The sequence below is a fragment of the Periplaneta americana genome, chromosome 8, assembly GCF_040183065.1.
Source record: "Periplaneta americana isolate PAMFEO1 chromosome 8, P.americana_PAMFEO1_priV1, whole genome shotgun sequence".
Lineage (NCBI taxonomy): Eukaryota > Metazoa > Arthropoda > Insecta > Blattodea > Blattidae > Periplaneta > Periplaneta americana.
Genome location: NC_091124.1, coordinates 6,843,236 through 6,866,229, shown reverse-complemented (window position 1 = coordinate 6,866,229; position 22,994 = coordinate 6,843,236). Strand labels below are relative to the sequence as shown.

The 22,994-nt window shown below is 35.6% G+C and overlaps 1 protein-coding gene across 1 annotated transcript in view; it reads right to left on the bottom strand.

Annotated features, from left to right (window-relative positions):
* LOC138704435 (WD repeat-containing protein 47) overlaps positions 1-22,994 on the bottom strand; it is a 193,905-nt gene that overhangs the window by 78,837 nt on the left and 92,074 nt on the right. The window lies entirely within an intron of this gene.

The window sequence follows — 22,994 nt, the reverse complement described above, 5'->3', positions numbered from 1 at the left end:
TTCCCCTAAAACATATGACCTTACCCTAACAAAATTGTTAATCCCAAACATAAAAATTTTAGTCGCTATTGTGTTTCTTAAAAACCCCTAGACTTAGGCCTGACTTTCCCCCAATTGTCAGTTACTGTACATATTTGTGTGTTTGTGTTTAGTCAGCAATCCAAAAACTGGTTGGAACCGCGTAAGTAACACCAAAAAGGCATTACTGTCGAGGCAACTAAGCCAGGAGAAAATGAGGTGGCCTGTTTCTTACTCCCAATATTTATATCTTGTAATCAATTCTATGAATACTTCAAATTCACGTTGGGATATAATCCATTTCGATTTTTATTTCCCATTTTCTACGATTTCTTAACCTAACTGCAACCCGAAAACATAACAACGTCGAAAGGCAAATAATGCAACACGAAAATAAAGAATACGTTCGTCTCGATGTACAACGGAGTAGGCGACGACTATAATTTTTGCAGACGTAAGGATGCTTTCCTTTTGTCACTCTGTACAGAGGATCATCACAAACTTTACCCTGGTTAAATGAGGTAAGTAACCGGTGATTACGGTTGATCCACATCACCAATAGAATAGTCTATTACGAACCATTAATATCTTGTTAATTTCTCTATATGGTATAAAAATCGTTTTGTGTGCGATCGGAAAAACAAAAGTTCACCTTTTCGACTAGGCGCAGATGAAAACTGCACAGAAAGTATGTGTAGATTCGTGACGCCAATTTATAGTTCATTATATTTTTGGCAGTTACAGACAGCGGAGAACATCGAGAAGATTGCGCGGATCTCCCGGGTTTCGTTGTGTTCAACCTATGATCTAAAATCAGTTTTAAGTTATCATTTAATGTTACACAACACAGAACTGCACGCATTGTATTCTTCACCTGACATAATTAGGAACATTAAATCCAGACGTTTGAGATGGGCAGGGCATGCAGCACGTATGGGCGAATCCAGAAATGCATATAGTGTTAGTTGGAAGGCCGGAGGGAAAAAAGACCTTTAGGGAGGCCGAGACGTAGATGGGAAGATAATATTAAAATGGATTTGAGGGAGGTGGGATATGATGATAGAGAACGGATTAATCTTGCTCAGGATAGGGACCAATGGCGGGCTTATGTGAGGGCGGCAATGAACCTCCGAGTTCCTTAAAAGCAAGTAAGTAAGTATCATCATTTAATTAAACTAAGGTTGAAGTAACTGAATAAAATCCTGAAAACGTTTGATCCTCATTCATTGTTTATCTTTTAAATCAGAAGAAAGAAGTGTATGAGGATTCGATCCAATTATTCATTCTCCTAGAATTCATTGATGAAATACGAACTCTTAAGTGAGGCAAAGTCAAGAAACTTGTCAACGGCGCTGTTTTCTTCTAAATACTCTGGCCCAGCCTGCCTAGCAAAACAACAACTATTTGCACTTAACACACACTCACTATTACTGACGATATGCAGCCTCACATGAAAATTCCTCGTAGCAATGCAGATACAGTAGTTCACAAAGAAGTGCATCTAAAACAGTATTTCCATTTTATTTTACTTTATTTATTTACATTTCATGGTATTCCTACATCGCTTCATACCTAGAATATGGAACATGTAAAAAAAAATCGTAATCTATACTAATAATAAATCTGTAGCCGAAATTTTTCTGCTAATTTTCGATTTTCCAAAAATAATTGGTCCTAATATAGGCTATATAATTAACCACCCTGAAACCGAAAATAGCTTTTTTGAAATTTTTGTTTGTATGTCTGTCTGTCTGTCTGTATGTTTGTTACCTTTTCACGCGATAATGGCTGAACGGATTTCGATGAAAATTGGAATATAAATTAAGTTCGTTGTAACTTAGATTTTAGGCTATATGGCATTCAAAATACATTATTTAAAAGGGGGGTTATGAGGGGGCCTGAATTAAATAAATCAAAATATCTCGCTTATTATTGATTTTGTGAAAAATGTTACATAACAAAAGTTTCTTTAAAGATAATTTGCGATAAGTTTTATTCCTTGAAAAATTTTGATAGGACTGATATTTAATGAGATAAATGAGTTTTAAAATTAAAATAAGGCCCTTTATAGACGAAGTCATTTGTTTTTTAATTCATTACACGGCCTTAGATGGCAGTTATTTTAATTTAAAAAAATTTTCAATTGTTGGACAGCAACAATCGAAAGCTATGAAAGATAGCCTACAGAGAATGTTTCTGTGTTTGTATGAAGTAATATCGGAAGCTAAATTAACCGATTTGTATAATTAATTATTATTTCACCATTGGAAAGTGTAGTTTCTCTAGATGGACATAATGCTATAATGTTATTACAGTAACTTCTGATATAATATAATATAATATAATATAATATAATATAATATAATATAATATAATATAATATAATATAATATAATATAATATAACATAATATAATATAATATAATATAATATAATATAATATAATACGTAATATTATATAATATAATTTAAGTTATCTGAAGGGTTCACAACCATAGTGGGCCAAGCGCCATTTACTGAATACGTAGAAAACAAGGGTTAAAATTAAGTTATTATCATAATTCAATGGAAACATATAGCAAGTAAAATAAAATATACACATTAAATCTAAATATCAATCTTCATTAAACTATGGTTGCATGTAATAAAAATTAAGAAACATGTTAAAGGAATTGTCATTGCACCAAATGAGTGTCTCTGGACCAAAATGATCGCATTTTAATTATTTGGATGCGATTTAAATTAAGTAACATATTAAACGATTTATCCTTCTATCAAACACGAATGTTCCCTGGATCAAACGTTCTATTTTAATTATGTAATTACTTTATATTTATTTCTAACGGGTGCAGCGGAGCGCACGGGTACGGCTAGTAGTACTATAAAGTCTTAACTGTACGGAGTTATGTAATAATAGACTAACAGAGAATTCGAAAAAATGAGATATTTGCACAAATCTGTTGATGGCAGAATAATTTAACTAGGAAAAAATCAAGAATGCGATACCTGAATTTTGCTTATAAATAGCTACTATTTATAAAAAAAATTCGTTTATTTATTTTGCTTTCAAACATTAATTCAACTGCTGGTCTCTTATTAAAAATTGGTTAGCCTTTTTTCGGTATTATTTGTGCTAGTTTTTGTAATAGTATGAATGTTATAATATTTCTTTCATAAAATGTTTTATGAAAAAAAAAAAAAAAACAGATTTATTTCAATGGCGAAATCTCGAAACAGGTTTTTGGCGCTTGGTCTGTTATTGCGTCCAATTATAGTTGAAATATAAGAGTTTCACGATATAGTCTATTACTGCAACACAAAGTTTGAATATCAATACTTAATACAACACACAAATATTCATGAAGCGTTGTTGAATGTCATGAATCCACATACAGAATAGAAGTCGTGAGAAATTAGGTACTTCTTTAATTTGGTCCCAAACAATCTTATGTTTTGAGTTTCAATCTTTATATCCATAGGGAGGCTTTTAAAAATGTTTTACTTCCATATAGCGCAATCCTTTTTGATAGCACGATAGACTTGCCGATGGAGTATGAAAGTCATTTTTGACTAGTATTTACACAATGAACTGTTGAACTAGTTACAAAGTTTTCCCGATCACATTCGAGGAAGATTATTAATGAAAAAATATACTGACAAGCCATTCTAATCACTCTTTTCCGTAGTAGTAATATACTGTTACTATGTGTAGAATTTCCCCAGAATATTATTCCAAACTCATTACCGAGTGGAATTATGCAAAGTATATTGTTTTTAAGGTATTTTTTGCATAGATCCAAAAGCAAAAATTCTGACTTTAGTTTAAGGGTAATTTCTTTAATATGATTTTTCCAGTTTAACACATCGGTTTATAAGCCAAGAAATGTGGTTGTTGTTGTTGTTTCTATTAGGGACCTATTGTTAATTATTGCGCTTGAAATTTGTAAGGTTGAATTTGGACAGGATTTCATTGAATTAAGTTAGTTATGTTACAATTTAATACTAATTCATTGCATGAGAATCAATCATATATTTTGAGGAGAATTGCCTCTGTTGAAAATAGGAATGTGTTGGGGTCATTGGCCAACCTTGTAGCACAGTCTACTATATACAGTCGCGAAGCTTGATGTGATTTTTTGCAAATCTCGTGATAAAGCGCTCCAAGCGGTTAGCAACTAGAAACAATAGACTATCCACGGTCGACTTTGGACTGAATCGTATTTCCATCGAGTGCTAGCTCGTTGCGTATTTCACATTGATGCTTGTGAAATGTTCGTTATTGGTTGTAATGAAAATGTTAATGGCTAAAATACAATAATTGGAATAATATTTTACTAGAGACGTAGAAAAATTAAGTTTGTTTTAATGAAATTTATTGACCACGTTTTATTTTCAATTCTGGTGGGATTATTATTGCTTAGGCCTACTTTTTTTTTTTTTTTCAAAGGATATGTTTTTAATTATAGCTGTTAATTTTGTTGTTATTTTTATTTCTTACTTTATTAGAGACGTAGAAAAAGTCTGTTACAATAAAATTTATTAATCACGTTTTATTTCCAATTCTGGTGTGATTATTATTGCTTAACCTCAACTACGTAAGCCTACACTACAAGTACCGGTACACGTACATAAGTTACTCCATTAATTCATATTTCCATTATTGTTGTAAAGGGAAATGCAAATTAATATTTATTGGTTTCATCGTTAATTATCGCTATAATCTTGAATGAGTGAAGCGATTATAGTAAATTTCAGTTCGTTTTGCACAAACAAAAATAATATTAACCTATTTCTTGCAGGTATCTTCGAGTTTATGGTGGAATTTAATATACTTCATTAAAATAATAAATTAACTTTATGCATTTAATATTTCAATAATGGAAGGAAGGTGTTCCAAAAGAACACAACGAAAGTGTAACATATTTTGTCGGCTACTAGGAGAGAGATCTGCGATGATAAGGCGATAGTAGCGATCCTAGTGGTGGGCAACTATCCACGTTTGCATTTTTACTACATATTGAGCTTCGCGACTGTATATAGTAGACTGTGCTTGTAGCTTAATACTCTGTACATTCATTGCATTCATTTGATTCACTGTTCATTGGACTGGTGGCCAGATGTTAATAAAATTATAATGAAGTTACAAATGCATCTGATAGGGATTATACTAACCAACATACAAATATGTGCTAGATAAAGGTAAAAATAATACGTAACTTCTCCTTGTTACGATTTCCTAAAGAATATAAAAAATAGCTTTGTTTACAGCAATGTCCAAGTTTGTGCTAGTCATAATCATCACCACTGTCATTCCCTGCTTTGTCACGGCATTCGCTCCTTCCTTGCGACCTCTCCAGAATTTTTGGTTCGCTTAAGGGGAGAGGATGGTATTTTTTGGTGAAAAATGAGTAAATTAAAAAAAAATCTTTAAAATACCCTGTGATATATGTGGAATGCATAGCATAACATTTTGTGGGTATTTGTGCCCTTATCGGATGTTGAGTCACCATTTTTAAACTTCCTGCGTTATGGATTTTTAAATCACTCGCCCACTTTTATTGTTGTTTCCGGTAAATTAAATTTTCATAAAATTTTTTTTCTTTAAAATACCCTTTGATATGTGTGGAATGCATAGCATAACATTTTGTGGGTATTTGTGCCCTTATCGGATGTTGAGTCGCCATTTTTAAACTTCCTGCGTTATGGATTTTTAAATCACTCGCCCACTTTTATTGTTGTTTCTGGTAAATTAAATTTTCAAAAAAAATTGTTTCTTTAAAATACCCTTTGATATGTGTGGAATGCATTGCATAACATTTTGTGGGTATTTGTACCTTTATCGGATGTTGAGACGTCATTTTTAAACTTCCTGCGCTATGGATTTTTAAATCACACGCCCGCTTTTATCGGTTTCCAGTAACTTTATTTTTTTTCCTACATTGCCAGACAAAAATGCATATAATTTCTGAATTTTCTCTGTAACAAAATTTTGTTAATTGATTTCATTTTTAAAATACGTCAGTTTGTTTGCAAGAAAGGAAATCAGAAAATTGTTATTGCATTTTAATTGTTTATTTTACAAACGTAGGGACTAATATCAAAATTCTGTTACAGACAGTTTGTAGAACATGCTTTTGCAAATACATTGTATTGTATTGTATTGTATTTATTAACATTCCATGGTATTCATACATGCTTACAGCTAGAATATGGAACAAGTCAAAAAACTTAATACTATTATAAAATCTTAATTTATAGTCACAGTCTAGATGAAATATATACAGACGAGATATACAATATAGTCTACTAGTACAACACAAAGTTTTAGTATCAATTTCATGAAGTGTTATTGAATGTCATGAATTCACCTACAGAATAGAAGGCGTGAGAAATTAGGTACTTCTTTAATTTGGCTCTAAATAATATTATGTTTTGAGTTTCATTTTTTATATCGATAGGGAGGCTATTAAAAATTTTTACTGCCATATAACGCACTCCTTTTTGACAGCACGATAGACTTGCCGATGGAGTATTTTGACGTGTATTTATGCTATGAACTGTTGCAAAAAACTGTTTGAATCTATCTTTAAAAAACGGTTTAGATATATCGGTTTTAGTACAACCCTGCATTGGGTATATTTTTTTCAAATTTGGGCCCCCAAATAATTTTTTTTTCCAAAATATTTTTATTTGGTTGAGTTACCACAGCTATGAGCTCTCTACATACAAAAAATTAATATTTTATACCAAATAGGAAAAAAGTTTAAAAAAATACCGTCCTCTCCCCGTAACAACTTTCGAACGCTAAGGGCAAAGATTTTTGTCCTTTCTGTGAGAAAAGAGATGCATTTGAGATCACAGGATCAGAGCTTAATAAAGGAAAGTTTAACACATCTATAATGTTGTCGTGTTGCATTTCCTTCTGTATATCTTCCGTGTTTGTTGTAGCTTCTTGGGAGAGCATTCCAAGATTGCAGATCTAATTAGCTATTCTGCACCCATAAGGACGAATGGCGGCAGTTAGACAATAGCGAAATTTCATCATATAATAGGAACAACGTAGACTAATATTTCTACTTGTTGTGCTAGGTCGGAAAAAATCGCAGCAAATCTTAACGCTGCTGTCAGTCAACAGAAATCGGCTTCGTTCGTCCCAAAGTCACGTGACTCGTCAGTGTTTCGTTGTTGATACCCTGACGTGCAGAAGCCTTCTTGCATGGCCAAGAAGTGAAATCTCGTATATACAAAAATGGTCATTTAGTTTAACTACATTATTATTATTTAGAATAACTACGTTGTTATTATTATTATGTTGGACTGTGAACTAATATTTTGTCCTTAAGTATAAGATCTTGCAAAACAGAAACATACATAAAAAGAGTGTCTATTTTGAGAGAAATTAATTTTTAAAGCAGTTTTCTGATTCACCTGCAAATTTACAGATACGAGTTATCACTTCTTAGCCAATAGGGATATCTTATGCGAAGTTTTATCACTAGATGGCAGGAGCGTTCCATGCGGCACAACATGTTGTAGGGCTATGGTATGTCATATGCTACAGTTGATTACATTCTCCCGCTTGTTGGTTTTCTGTGCGTGTCAATTATATTTACAATTATTTTGTATAACCTAGTATAATTTAATATAATTCAATATTTTCTGACCTCATAAACTAATTTAATTTACAATAAGTAATATCGTAAACTTGTATAACACTGAGCGATTCCCCTTAAGAGATGGGTGGGGAAATCTGCAGTATGCAGAATATAGATACGAGTAAATTGAATATTCATGAACCGAAACTTTGAGAACAAGGTGCACGAATAAAAATAAATAAATAAATAAAATAGCAACTTTGTCCATAGTAAATATTACCTCTTTAATCACTAGTATTGTAAGTGCCGTACGCTAAAAACAGGATATGCAGCCACCAATGTGTTTTTTTTTTATAGGGAAGGGACAATCGAGATTGAATTCCTCGTATTTTTTTTTCTCTAGTTGCAGAAAGAGTAAATGCAATGTTTGATAGGATGTTATAATATGATCGCAGTAGCTAGTATCAAGATTATTCCTGTGTTTTGTAGGTTAAGAACGTGCAGTTTTGAATACCATATAGGATGGTTTTGAAAATTTGAAGTAAAAACATGGTTTTAATAATTAATCTACAGCACATTAAAAAATCATTCACGAAATGGATTTCACTATCGTGGATAATAAACATCTCAGTTACTCGAGAGTTTACTTCAGGCGTAAACTTCGGAGACTCCTAGAAATACTGAATATAATCTAAGCTAACATAGCTTGCTGCGAGGTTGCATATGTTTTTATTAATTTAATTTTCCCTCTTCCAAAATGAAACTGTAGCCAACAATTCCTTACTTGAAGTAATTATTTTTGTTTAATTGCTAGCACTTTCTACGCGCAATTTCATTAGTTAAATTTTTAAGGTTCAAACCATATATTCAAAATATTTCGGGACCTGAATTAAGACAAAAGGCTTTCCCTGGTTTTACATATAGGAACACAACAAAAATTTGCCATTTTGAGTTGTTTTTAAAAGTATTTAATGTACTAATACACTATGTAAACCCTCAATGTGTATATACCGGAAAACAAATGCACACGCAAAGCGCATCCCTCGAAGTACACGTGCGCTATCTGTTGGTGCTAGTTCAGGATATCCCTATTATATTATACTAACTCTATGGTTTTGAACTATGTTTGGAGATTTTCCGTACACTTCAATTGGCAACACTGGCGGTGAGTGACCTCCATTCCACAACACAACAGTGAAGAAGTTAATAAACCACCCGCCAGACGGCGACAAGACAGTTTCTATATACGACGGTAGATTGCGACCGAATCAGCGCCAATACAAAACAAGCCGCCACCATCACATTATTTTTGCAAAAGAATTAACTCATATCTTCGACACTGCTATTTCTCTACAAAATGGAAAGAGTCCACTATTGTAGCTCTCCCAAATCCATTACATCCAGACAATTTACCACGTAACCGTTCTAAACTCAGTGAACCAGGCCTGCCTATGTGTATTCTTTATTACAGGAAAAGCATTCGACGCTACAGAACTTGGGCTTATTATACATTCGTATCATAAGCAACAGAACCTTCCAAGTCAAAATAAATTTATTCTCAATACTTCATTGAAAAGTCTATAACGCGGGCGCAACTCTTTCTCAAACACCTTCCAACATCTGTACAGTAGACTTTCCCGCAATATTACGATATTATAACTTGTGACTGGAATACACAAAACATTATAATCCAAAATTACGTAAATTCAATTGAAAAATAAAGACAAATGCAGCAAAAAGCTTTGTAATAATCACCAGAAGAAGCATATATAGAAGCCTATAGAAGCATTTCATATTTCGAACATAAATATAAATTTTAGTCGTGTATAATGTGTGTATTTTTTTAAATTTCATAAAAATGCGAAATTTGATATCGATAACAAAACATGTAATATGCCACTACTTAGCGGCAGGGAGAAAGCAACTGGCCACCCTACTCCATTACCTCCTGGCTTAGTTTCCTCATGAGTGATGCCTTATTTCTTATTTGCGTCACTTGTGATGTTACAACCTGTCTTCGGACAGTTGACCAGTTAAAAATATTAAAATTAAAATTAGTTCAAATTCATTGGTAGTCTAAACATGCTACATCTGACAGAGCAGAACACAACACCAATCAAGATGGGACAGCATGTTTAGTGACTACGATTGAATATGAACTAATTTTAATTTATTTATATATTATTATTATTATTATTATTATTATTATTATTATTATTATTATTATTATTAGAATTAGAATATTTCAAATATTATTTTAAGTGATCGTTTCATTTAATTTAGTATATTCCCTGTTGTTGTTGTTGTTGTTATTATTATTATTATTATTATTAATTATTAGTATTATTAATAGTATTTTTAATTAACAAGTTTATTATTGTCATTATTGAGTGTAATTAGTTACCACTGCCACCGGGTATACACCCATTGCAGTGTGAATAAAAACATTATTATTATTATTTTATTACGATGTACCGTAGTACATATGATATTTCCGTGCAGAAATTCTGCGTCATCATAATATCATATTATGATGGATGAGTGGAACAGAGAAAAATTCCCTCCGGCACCGGGATATATGATATGCGAAAAATAATCACTTAGTGATATAAGACGGCGCTTATTCCGTCGGATCCCGGCCACTTACTCACTCGTAACGAGTGCACTTCTGCACATGTGTGGACATTGTGCCACTGTCATACATCTATGTCGCAGTGCATGAGGGTAGGCCACTAGAGGGAACCAAAGTGGTGGAACTTAAACTGAGAGGATTTAATCCGACATCGGGATGGGAATCCGGTGTGGCTTAGTGGCTAGAGCGTCAGCACGTAAAGCTGAAAACCCGGTGCCAGAGGGAATTTTTCTCTGTTCCACTCATCCTTCATCATATAATTTTAATTTGTTTTTATAATGTTTTATATTATTATCAAATTTCACATTTTTAAGAGCCATTCCAATTACAACTTTTCAATGAAACAATTCCTAAAATAAATTATTGAATCTCCCATGTTACTACTGACGTCTGACTTGTGACACATTATTTCACGATTAAATGAAACTAAGATATAGTGTAACTTTACTATACTGAAAAAATAAATAAGCGAGTTTTCGTACGGTCGAGGATCAGTGACAGGTTAGGTTCGTTCAGGCTTTAGGTATGCCTTGCATATAATTATGTTTTTGTTAGAAAGACGCAGAAATAAATTTACCCTGGACCGAAAAAGGACTCCTTTCCCGCGTAGTGCAACATGCATACCTGATGAACACACAAGTTAAATTATACGAGTGTGCAAAAATCAAAAGAATACTAGCAGTTAATGTGTTATATTTGTGTAGAAAATTATTTTCAATAAGGGTTCCAAGTTTAATTTTCATTTATCTCCAAACTCATTTTTATGACTTATCTCCCTTTACCCAAACAACACAGATATTAGCATAATGTCAATGAGGTTTAACATAACAGTTTAAATCTACACTGCAGAAGGTTTAATTTTGAACTGCATCTAAGCTGATCCTGAGTCGAAGTTTTGAAGTACTTCAAGGTTGTTCTTTAAATCTACGCATAACAGTGAAATTGGTCGAGACAATACATTTAACGAAGTATACGCCGTTCTCATGACACTTACTGCGGACCCGCCACGGATATCTTCGAAAGCAATCAACAATATTTTTATACTCGTATAGGCCATACTTGTCCGTAAGGGGAAGAAGATATTGTAATCACTCCCTATGCTTCGACTTGCAGATAGCTAGCCCACTTACCCTCATCAAAGGTTTTTGCTCTGAGCTACTGCGCACGCATCCATTTGGTTTCACGAGATAACGAATGACGTATAAATAATGATAGAGTACACTCTTTGCGGGAAAGGCAATGCCATGATGGATTATCAGACCATGATGCACAAGTACTTCGTTTATGTGCTAATGTGAATGAACTTCAACGATGTCAGTCAAAACTTAGTGATGACGAAAATATTATTGTGTCACCAGTCAAGAACTGTTGTAGATATCATACATCACGGGAATGTGTCACCGGTCAAGAACTGTTGTAGATATCATACATCACGGGAATGTGTCACCGGTCAAGAACTGTTGTAGATATCATACATCACGGGAATGTGTCACCGGCCAAGAGCTGTTGTAGATATAATACATCACGGAATGTGTCACCGGCCAAGAACTGTTGTAGATATCATACATCATGGGAATGTGTCACCGGCCAAGAACTGTTGTAGATATCATACATCACGGAATGTGTCACCGGCCAAGAACTGTTGTAGATATCATACATCACGGGAATGTGTCACCGGCCAAGAACTGTTGTAGATATCATACATCACGGGAATGTGTCACCGGCCAAGAACTGTTGTAGATATCATACATCACGGGAATGTGTCACCGGCCAAGAGCTGTTGTAGATATCATACATCATGGGAATCTGTCACCGGCCAAGAACTATTGTAGATATCATACATCACGGAATGTGTCACCGGCCAAGAACTGTTGTAGATATCATACATCACGGGAATGTGTCACCGGCCAAGAACTGTTGTAGATATCATACATCACGGAATGTGTCACCGGCCAAGAACTGTTGTAGATATCATACATCACGGGAATGTGTCACCGGCCAAGAGCTGTTGTAGATATCATACATCATGGGAATGTGTCACAGGCCAAGAACTGTTGTAGATATCATACATCACGGGAATGTGTCACAGGCCAAGAACTGTTGTAGATATCATACATCACGGGAATGTGTCAAGGCCAAGAACTGTTGTGGATATCATACATCACGGGAATGTGTCACCGGCCAAGAACTGTTGTAGATATCATACATCACGGGAATGTGTCACCGGCCAAGAACTGTTGTAGATATCATACATCACGGGAATGTGTCACCGGCCAAGAACTGTTGTAGATATCATACATCACGGGAATGTGTCACCGGCCAAGAGCTGTTGTAGATATCATACATCATGGGAATGTGTCACAGGCCAAGAACTGTTGTAGATATCATACATCACGGGAATGTGTCAAGGCCAAGAACTGTTGTGGATATCATACATCACGGGAATGTGTCACCGGCCAAGAACTGTTGTAGATATCATACATCACGGGAATGTGTCACCGGCCAAGAGCTGTTGTAGATATCATACATCATGGGAATGTGTCACCGGCCAAGAACTGTTGTAGATATCATACATCACGGAATGTGTCACCGGCCAAGAACTGTTGTAGATATCATACATCACGGGAATGTGTCACCGGCCAAGAACTGTTGCAGATATCATACATCATGGGAATGTGTCACCGGCCAAGAACTGTTGTAGATATCATACATCACGGGAATGTGTCACCGGCCAAGAACTGTTGTAGATATCATACATCATGGGAATGTGGCACCGGCCAAGAACTGTTGTAGATATCATACATCACGGGAATGTGTCACCGGCCAAGAACTGTTGTAGATATCATACATCATGGGAATGTGGCACCGGCAAGAACTGTTGCAGATACTGTATTAAAGAGCACATGCATGTGCCAGAGTAGGGCCATGTTGGGAAGAGCACGGCTACAAGGATGTGTTGAATGTTACATCAACTAGGGCGTCGTCTATACCAGAAGCGTGGGCAGTCAAAATGGCGAGTAAACGATTGTTGCTCGTGCTCGAGGTCAAGCCCACGACACTACACTGTTACATAAGACACGAGGGTGCCAGCTAAGATTTTACGCACTTCACGACGGAAATATTGACTGTTTTACTTCGTATAAAATTCGATTGGCAAACTTTGCTGGTGACTTAAAATAACAAACATTACATTTTAAATTTATAAGTTTAATATTTTGTTTCAGCTACAAATTTCATATTTTGAATTCTAGGCAGTAGAAATGGGAAACTGTCAATAGACATTAAGTACGTTTGGCTCATATTTACTTAAAACACGAATTAGAATATATTTTACAAACATAACTGAATTGAATGTTGCCAAGTGAATGCCAGGAGGTCAACATTGTGAAGCAGTACAACCAAATAAATAAATAATACTGAATTTAATAGTTATACACTGCGCTGAATGATACTCAAGGTCCAATCCTAAGTCAGAAAGATGTTGCTTCAGATAAGCCAGCAAAGTTTGCCAATCGAATTTTATACGAAGCCCGTACAGGTTTAAATCAGCAGACTGAAGAGGAGTTCTCAGTAGTTTAGGTACGTCCCAAATTAACCAAGTCTTATTTACTCGTATTTCGGCCGTATGTGTTGCAATATGTATGTAGGCGCCATACCCAATTTTGCCGCACTTTGTTTCACATTCTTCTTAAGAATGTCCACGTACACTTCCCTGTCCATTAGACCATCTATCAACTGCATATTCCCACCCTCTCTTGCTGACATGCACCCCCACAACATCACTACCCCCATGCTTTATGGGCGATTCTACAATTAGGGGACAGTTTCATGTCTCAGTTCCGTGAAACTGTTTACTGTGCTGGCTGAGAAATTTCAAATAATTTTCCATAAAGAAGGTTCAGTTCCCCCAAATTGTCTTGGAAAATCACTGCAAAATGGGAAGGAAAAAAAATTATATATACAATTTGTCATTAGCATGGATGTCCATCATATGATCTGTTGAAGATCGAATTAAATATTTTTCCAAATGTCACGTTATTTTTCGGAAGTAAACGTATGTTTAATAATTAATAATTAGCAGGGATGAATTTAATTTGACCATAGGAAGGAAGGGAATTTTTTTCTTTGTTTAATAGTAGTATGTGTGGTAGCACTGATCCAAGCTACAGTGAGTGGCAGTGTGTTGTGAGACTGATATTTCTACAAATATTTTTCTTCAGAAACTGAGGTTAGTATGCAAGCTGGTTGTTACTAGCATGGACTACGTACAATAACAGTACAATAATTATGATTACATAATACATTTACTTATTGAAATGTTCAATGTCAAGGGCCCAAACTTGGGGGCAGTACAACACAACAAAGGGAACTACTACTTTGTCATTGGCATGGACATCACCAATGTCATTAGATGTATTTTGTCCATTCCAATGATGCTTTGCCATGCTAATGATACTTCTAGTTAGTTTTTACTAAAGCATGTGTGATTTATTTTTTAACAAGTTACTAGCTCAAATTAAAATTGAATGACATTTACTAGTACATTCATAGTAACAATTTCTATATATACAGAGCGTAGTTATGAAACATACGAATGTTAAAAAAATTAAGTGAGGTTGGTTTTTATTAGGTTTTAGGTTTTCTACAAGATCTCAGCATCAGGCCTATTGAGTTATTAGCATGGACGCAATATCGTTACCAGAAGCATCAACTTTTAATAAAAAAACATCTGTTTATGAAAATTCAGTTCTCCTGGCTATACAGGGTATATCTAAATTGGTGTCAAATATTTCGGGGACATGTTCCTAACACCAAAACACTACAAAAAGTTGAAATGAACATTGGTCTCAAAATAATTTATTTCAGAGTTACAAGACAAAATTTAATGTTACAAAAATTGCTCAGAGTGACTTCCTCCTGCTTCGATGTGTCCCCTAAACCTGCGTTACATACTCTGGCGTACTCTGTTGAAAATTCCTGGAGTGTTTCGTATTTCGTGAAATCCAGTTTGGATACCCTCTCAGAATATCAACATTAAGTACAGGAGTCGCATAAACCAGCGACTTTAAATGTCCCCAGACGAAGAAATCCATTGGATTCAAATCAGGCGATCGAGCAGGCCATGCAATGAATCCCCTTCGACCAATACATCCTTGGGGAAATCGATCATTAAAAAAATTACGAACTATCAGACTGAAATGAGCTGGAGTAGCATCGTGTTAAAACACATTCGTTGGATGACGTCCAGAAGCACATCATCAATTAAAATGATGCAAATCATTTCGTTCTGTTCACTCACAGAATACATTTTCTTCTGATTTCTTTGCTCAACAAAATACAAACAAACAAAAAACCATCAAACAATCAGCGGTCAATGAACGGACAAATCCTTTAATAACTCCCTAACAAATGGTTTTCAAATCCATGTTCTTATTAACTTTTTTAATTGTTTTGATGTTAAGAACACGTCCCCGAAATATTTGACACGAATTCAAATACACCCTGTATATCATCAAAATAATGATTCACTACCGAGTAAATCTGTTTTCGTATTTCTTTTTCCAACTTCAAAAATAATGTTTTACGAAGTTGAAAATGTCTCCTGATCGTAGGCCTAGTGGGAAGTGTGTTGTCCTCACTCTGCTGACGCCATCACAGCCAAATGTTAACTGCAGTCTCATCAGACCAGACAACATTACTGGCTCTTATGCACCTGCATGTTCTCCTGTATTGCTCTTCTTTATAGTTCTACCGTGGTGACCCTGTCTACGAAGTACCCGACGGACAGTAGTTACTTCCAGTGATGGGCTCGATTTTACTTGTCTCACAATGGCTCGTTCCTCTTTTTCACTTAACTTCATTTCTTTCGGTTTTCTTGGTACATTCTACCCTATTTTTCTTAAATAATATCCCTTTAGGACAGTGATATCAATTGATGGCCATAGGAGCAAGCGCGCGCTTTAGAGCCCAGGAGAGCCTGAGCGCTTTACAGCGGAAAGGAAAGAGACAGACGACAGACGTGGTATATGCCGCTTGGTCGAGCTATATTCAGGGATGGCCAGCACTGATTCAATAGATAAAGGGAACAGAACTTATTAAAACTGTATCCATGTTAATTTTTAGATTTGTCTGAGAAATATAAGTGCATTACAAGAATGTAAGTTTTAACTTTAATGTTCATTTTTCACAAGTTTGCTTTTTTATTCAAAAGGAATATTTTCTCAACTTTTTTTACAGAAAAGTGAAATTTTCAGATATGTTTGTTTAGTAGCCTTATAGGTACTAAAACAATGTTTTCGTAAATCTAATATATCGTAAATACGTATTACTGAAGATAGTGTATTAAAATGTTTGAAAATATTCGCATGGAAAATGTTTGTAAGGAAATGAATTAACAAAGCAAATACTATTACATCACAAACAAACGATATGTACCCATGTGTTGGTACAAGGTCAGCTCTATAGCTTCAGCAGATTTCGAGATAATTTAATATTCTGATAACAGAAAGTTGCGCACCAATATCACCTAAAAGCATAATGCGATAAGAGTTTTATTATGTAATATTAGTTACAGTTAAAACATATACCTAGGCAACTTTGCTTTGTACTATAATATTGTTTTGATTACTTTTATAAGGCTAAAGATACCATCAATATCAATTTCAATTTATCATGTCATATTCAGTGTCTTTCTTTGGGATAACACTTTCTTTATGAATGATGTGTTTAATTCACTTAGTACAGTATAGTTGTAGTTATTATGGAATTTGTGTGAATATTCCTTCTTTACTCTTTATTATGTTATTAACGTTTAAAACACAACTGCAATATTAGGCTAAGAAATAGGTGTTAGTACTTTTGTTTTACAGACAATATAGATAATATTAAACAGAAAGAAGCCATATAAAAATAACGACATAAAATTTCACGTTCCGTTTGAAGTTCGTGCACCACTGTTTTCTTAATCCAACAGGCTGCTTATTCCTCCTAGCATACCTAGAGCTTAATGCCCGCGCACGACGTCAAAGCCAGAAAAATGCGCTTGCTTTGACACCACTGCTTCAGGGCTAGATTATGACAATATTGTCGCCTTGAGGTAGAAACTGAGCTCTTTAAGTATATTTACTACCTAACAAAGTAGGCTAAACAAAAGAAAGCGAACAATGCCTGCGACTCTTTGTGCCTACTACATACTCTATGCTTGTATTTTGGGTTAAAATACTTATTTTGTTACAAATAAAACAATTTACTGTAGGTTTGAAGTGCTTTTTTCTTTGTATATTTACATATACTATTTTTATATATCCAAATACATTTCAAAATTTGCAATACCTTAATTAAAAATATTGCTTGGCTGTGCATGATAGGCAAGACTCGTGCCAATTCTTCGCTCGAACAATTCCCTGCAGAAATCAGTGCGAGGCCCGGGAGTCGAACCGGGTACACGCCAGTAACGTTACCGCTCTGTTAATTTGAATTTTCTACTGCGCCGGATTCGCTTGCTATAAATGGACACGATTTCTTTCACACCGGTTACACAAGATGAGATTTCTCCGCGGAACCTGATCGCGCACTAGGTTAATGGGCATCACAATACGCTCAACCTCTCTTTACATCAGCGAACGAAAGACTTTTCCTAATTTGTATTGTCGTGAATCATGAGCCTTTACTCCACGAAACTTGCGGCGCGCGGGCATTTTGTATGCGCAAACGTGGTTTTCCGGACACCAGACAGCCTACAGTGTCCTTGACAACGCTAACAGATGCTGATACAACAACGAAGCGTTGCATATACAAATCTCTCATAATAATGACTTCATTACAAATGACATTACTGCAGGATAAACAATAATTAATATTCATCTTCACATAATGTTGCGAATGAATTACATGCTCTAACCAGTGATATTCTATCACAGATGGCTTTATCGTTTGAATCTAATGGTTTTTTGCTTAATCAAGAAAATATTATCAACATAATTTTTACCCTAAACCATGTAATAAAAAAGGACAACATACAAAACTATACCAAATTTCTAGGACTTCTTATAGACTCCAGTTTAACACGGGAAAAACATATCGAATATATATGCACAAAATTATCAAGACTTATATATTTATTAAAGAAATTAGTGACTTACGTTTCTCAAAATTATTTAAGATGTGCCTACTTTTCGTTCTTTCAATCGATAATTAGGTATGCCTTAATTTTCTGGGGAAATGGTAGTAAAATTGGGAGTGTCTTGATTTTGCAAAAGAAGGCCATTAGAATTCTATGTCAATCTAACTATCTTGAACATCGTCGACCTCTTTTCAAACAATCACAGATATTAACTGTCAAATTTATATATATATATATATATATATATATATATATATATATATATATATATACGACCTAGTCCTTTACACTCGACAAAAATATAGACAATTACTTATTAATAGCCAATATACTTACATGATCATGAAATTAGAAATAGTGAACAAATTAATATTCCATACTGTAGATTACATAAAACTAGTACAAATTTTTCTGTCATGGGAATGAAATTATATAATAAGCTTCCCAGTCAATATTATAAGTTACCAACCAATAGTTTCAAAGCTAGATTTTATAATTGGCTTTTAATGAATCCTTTCTATTCTGTAGATGAGTTTCTTAACATAAATTCATGAGAAATTGTTTTTAATAAATAAAGTTATTTAGATTAGTTACATAAGAGTGTTTTCATTAATTTTGTGTTTTCATTCTAATTACTGTTTTCAATTATATTATGTATTTTCAAATGTATGTTTTTTTTATGACGAAGCCTATCACTGTATGTTTAATGGCTTAATAAATTGAATTGAATGATATTACTGTGCGTAACTCATTTTCTTGAACTGTTTGTTATTCACAAGATGTAGATAAGGTCTACCTAAACCAAATCGCTTACCCTGCACCTAAATAAGATACAAATGTTCTTCCTTGGATTGCATACCCTTAATTCCTTTTGTACGCTTCGATACGTGTTATTAATTCGCTATTCAACACTGTAATCATTACGAACTTTGGCTTGAAAGTTAACCTAGCTGATGTCAGTAATTCCAGGGGATTATTCTTTCAGATATTTCAAACAAAAAAGTTTCATACTATTTTGCTCGTTTTTGCTTCCTTTTCGAGATAAAAATTGTTTCAAAGGAAACATTTCATAGCGTGTTTTGGGAAAGTTATTGATTGAACTCCCAATATGCTGAGTCAGTTTCAGAAAGCAATGTACTATGATAAATGATAATACATGATTGATAGAATTTTAGTTTTCTCCTTTAAATGTGTAAAAATTTGATCCGAACAAATATAACATAAATTCTATCAATTATTTATTATTGTAATACACTGCCCTCTTAAATTTACTGAGCATATATGTATATATTTCCGCTGAAATTCGTCTACGCGTGGATTTAGAACGAGTGACAGCTAATCCTTTAAGAAACAGGTACCTTGCCTATCTGTCTATCACCGAAGGCACTATGAGGTTATGCATGTCATAATAGTATAAAGTAACTACGAACCAATTTGTTAGTTTATTCTACAAACACTACAAAGATTTCGACTAGACCACCAATGTGTTTTAACACTAACTCACCTTTTACTAAACATTTAAATATCATAATGTGCTTCATCCCCTGATAAATTGACTCGTAGATACTGAATATGAACAAAATCCGTCTAATAGTTTAGTAGAAATCGCTGTACACAGACAGACCAGTACTAAAATTATTATATTTGACGTACATCATTCCTTGGGTAAATTAACTCGTAGATACTGAATATGAACAAAATCAGTCCAATAGTTTACTTTAGTAGAAATCGCTGTACACAGACTACTACTAAAATTATTATATAGGATTGAAATAAAAATAATCTTAATTCCTTTTTTTTCTTCTTCTTCATTTCCTACGCAATCTTAAAAATTCTAGCACTGGCTTATTACATAAGAAATTTGATTTTTTTGCATCGCCATGACAACGAGGTTGTTTCTAAATGTTCTGGTGATCGTGTTATCAGTGGGCACTTTAGTGTAACTTGGCCCGCAAGATCGCCAGATTTTAACTCACCAGATTGGTTATCTGAAGAACAGTATTCTTGAGTAAACCTACGAGAATTGAGTTGAACTTCAAGGCATAGTGGCAGATATTCCAGAACATGAACATACGTCTACGAAGCAATGGATCGTGATCCACATCGCAGAATATCGCGCTAAACAGTCACATCATACAAACTGCGGGTACCTTAACTGTGCCGCTCTCCTCCCAAATCGGGTCGTCCCATCCCCCGGAGCTGCTCGATGACCCTCGTCGGCCAGGGTCCCACGAGTTGCGACGCCCGGCGTCCAGAGAGTCCGTGGAGAAGCGACGTCTGGAGCCCTGAGAGTCCCGACGCAAAGGCACGGCGAGCGAGTCCCGGCGCAGGGACCCGGTGGAGCCCAGCGAGTCGCGGCGCAGGGTGGACGGGAAGGCGGACGGGTGCAGGGGGGCCCCCAGCGAGTCCCGTCTGCGGCCCGCCACGTGCAGGGCGGGCATCGACTCCCGGCGCGGCCCCACAGATTCCCGATGCCGGCTATGCAGGACGCTGCCCAGCGACCCCCGGCGCGTGGCGTGGACGTCGCAGCCGCGCGTCTCCAGCGCAGTCTGCACGTGCACGTGGTCCAGGTTCACGTCCCGGAACAGCGCTTCCAGGCGCTTCACGGCGGCGGCGCTCGACATGGCAGCTCGGCACACACTGAGTCAGCCGCACGGCCACACTTTCCTTCCCGCCAGCCGATCTGCCTTATTTGGCCATATGAAGCCCGCCGCGCCGCGGGTGGGGACACGTCCACGCTCACTCGCAGTGTTCATTCCCGCTGCAACTTCTATCTTCTGATATGATCATGCAATGTTTATACATCAGCGAGATCTGTCTCATTACCTCACGATGTTATTAATATGATTTGTCTAATTTTCGGCGACGACCAAGATGTGATAGCAAATTCAGTGGAATGTCTTCAGATTGCGCCTTACAAATTATACAGGGACATCATTTTATTTTTACTTCAATTTTTATTGTACCTGAGTTTTTTAATGTACTTCACTCCCACCCCTTCTACTAAGGAAGTTCCAACTCCACACAGAACCAAGACCGCAGATAGTAAGCAGTACTGAGTTACTGGGTATAGTACGTTCCAGAAATATGTTCGCGTTTTCCAGTGACGAAAGAGCTTTCAATATTGAATCATATTTTCGCACAGGTACTGTCCGTTTGCCTACGTCGCATCCCGATTTCCCCCACCTGCTTCTGCTCGCCCCTCTGTAAAAGCTGGGCTGTCTTAGCTCTTTTCTGAAAACATTAATTTCTCTTAGCAATTGGACGTTTACGTAATATTATACAGCTGTCTAATTTAACTTAAATAAAAGGGCCTCGTTAAGTAATTAACTGTCACGTGATTTCCTCCCTTTCTACAATCCTGCGGCATAACCACTTGGACGGACAGTAGATAGCATGTCTGAGTAATTTTATATTTTCGGGTCGGGCAGAAGTGAAGATTGAATTCACAGTACGTAGAGTAGGTACAGAATTATTTCAACATGAGTTACTAGTACGAAGGACGAAACTGGCAATTGGAATTAGATGCAATAGTCTATAGTGCGATAATATGCACAAAAGAACTGAAGCCGGTATCGAAATGAACGGCCACCATTTTCAAAATTGTGTTTAAATATTCATATTATGATTATTTTTCAATTTAACTTCTTTCTCTATGTTGTACGCTAATGTGCTGTAGACAGTATAATATAGGCCTACACTGCATAATGAATACGTTCGCATGGACAGCTCAGCTCGAGAGTAAAAACACTCATTGTTAATACAGTACTGTACTTTGATTAAAGAAAAACCTAATGAAAATTATCAAACTCAAAATCGCGATATTTCCTAGTTTACGTAAATGGATTAACTACTTTTCTTCCATCCTATACCTAGTAGAGTGATTTGTGTTTTACGCCAGTATCATCGAACTCCAGTCTTGGAGGGGGGAGCAAGCGGTGTTTCCGGTTCTCTAACGGTATAGACAGGTTAATATTAAAAATGTTAGTAAAAATAAAATGATGTCCCTGTATAACTAAGGAATATGATTTTAAAATATCAAGCAAAGCAATGGAATTTGTAGGGAGTCATCACAAAAGATCAAAGATAGTTATAAATCTGCTGTAGATTCAAAAAATATAGAACAACCAAGAAATATTCAGAATGTACAATAGCTAATAATAAAAATATGGACGTGGATTAAAAACTGTATGAATACCAATATACAGTATATGCGGGACAAGTCTAAGAAACTCAACTGAAGTACAGAACAGTGGCTCTATACCAGTACTGCATGGCGTCAAAAAGAGACGAAAGGAGCACAGGATCTTCGGAGATGAGGCAGCAATATCATTAACCGAACACAGACGAAACGAGGTTATCAGGAAGGAGCTACAGATTGAAGGAAGAAGATCGCATCCCTTAGAGAGGGAGAAGGAACTGGCCATGATGAACATAAACAGCCATTCTTTGGTTTGCAATGCAGAGCATTAAGAACTGCAATTTTTACGAGACAATTTGAATGAGTCACACAAAACACACCCTCCTCCCAGAACTTGACTTTGTGGAGATGTGTTAAACATTCGTTGTTTATGGAAAGTCTAAACTTCTCCCAAGACATGAAGAACAACAGCCGCGGATAAGGTAT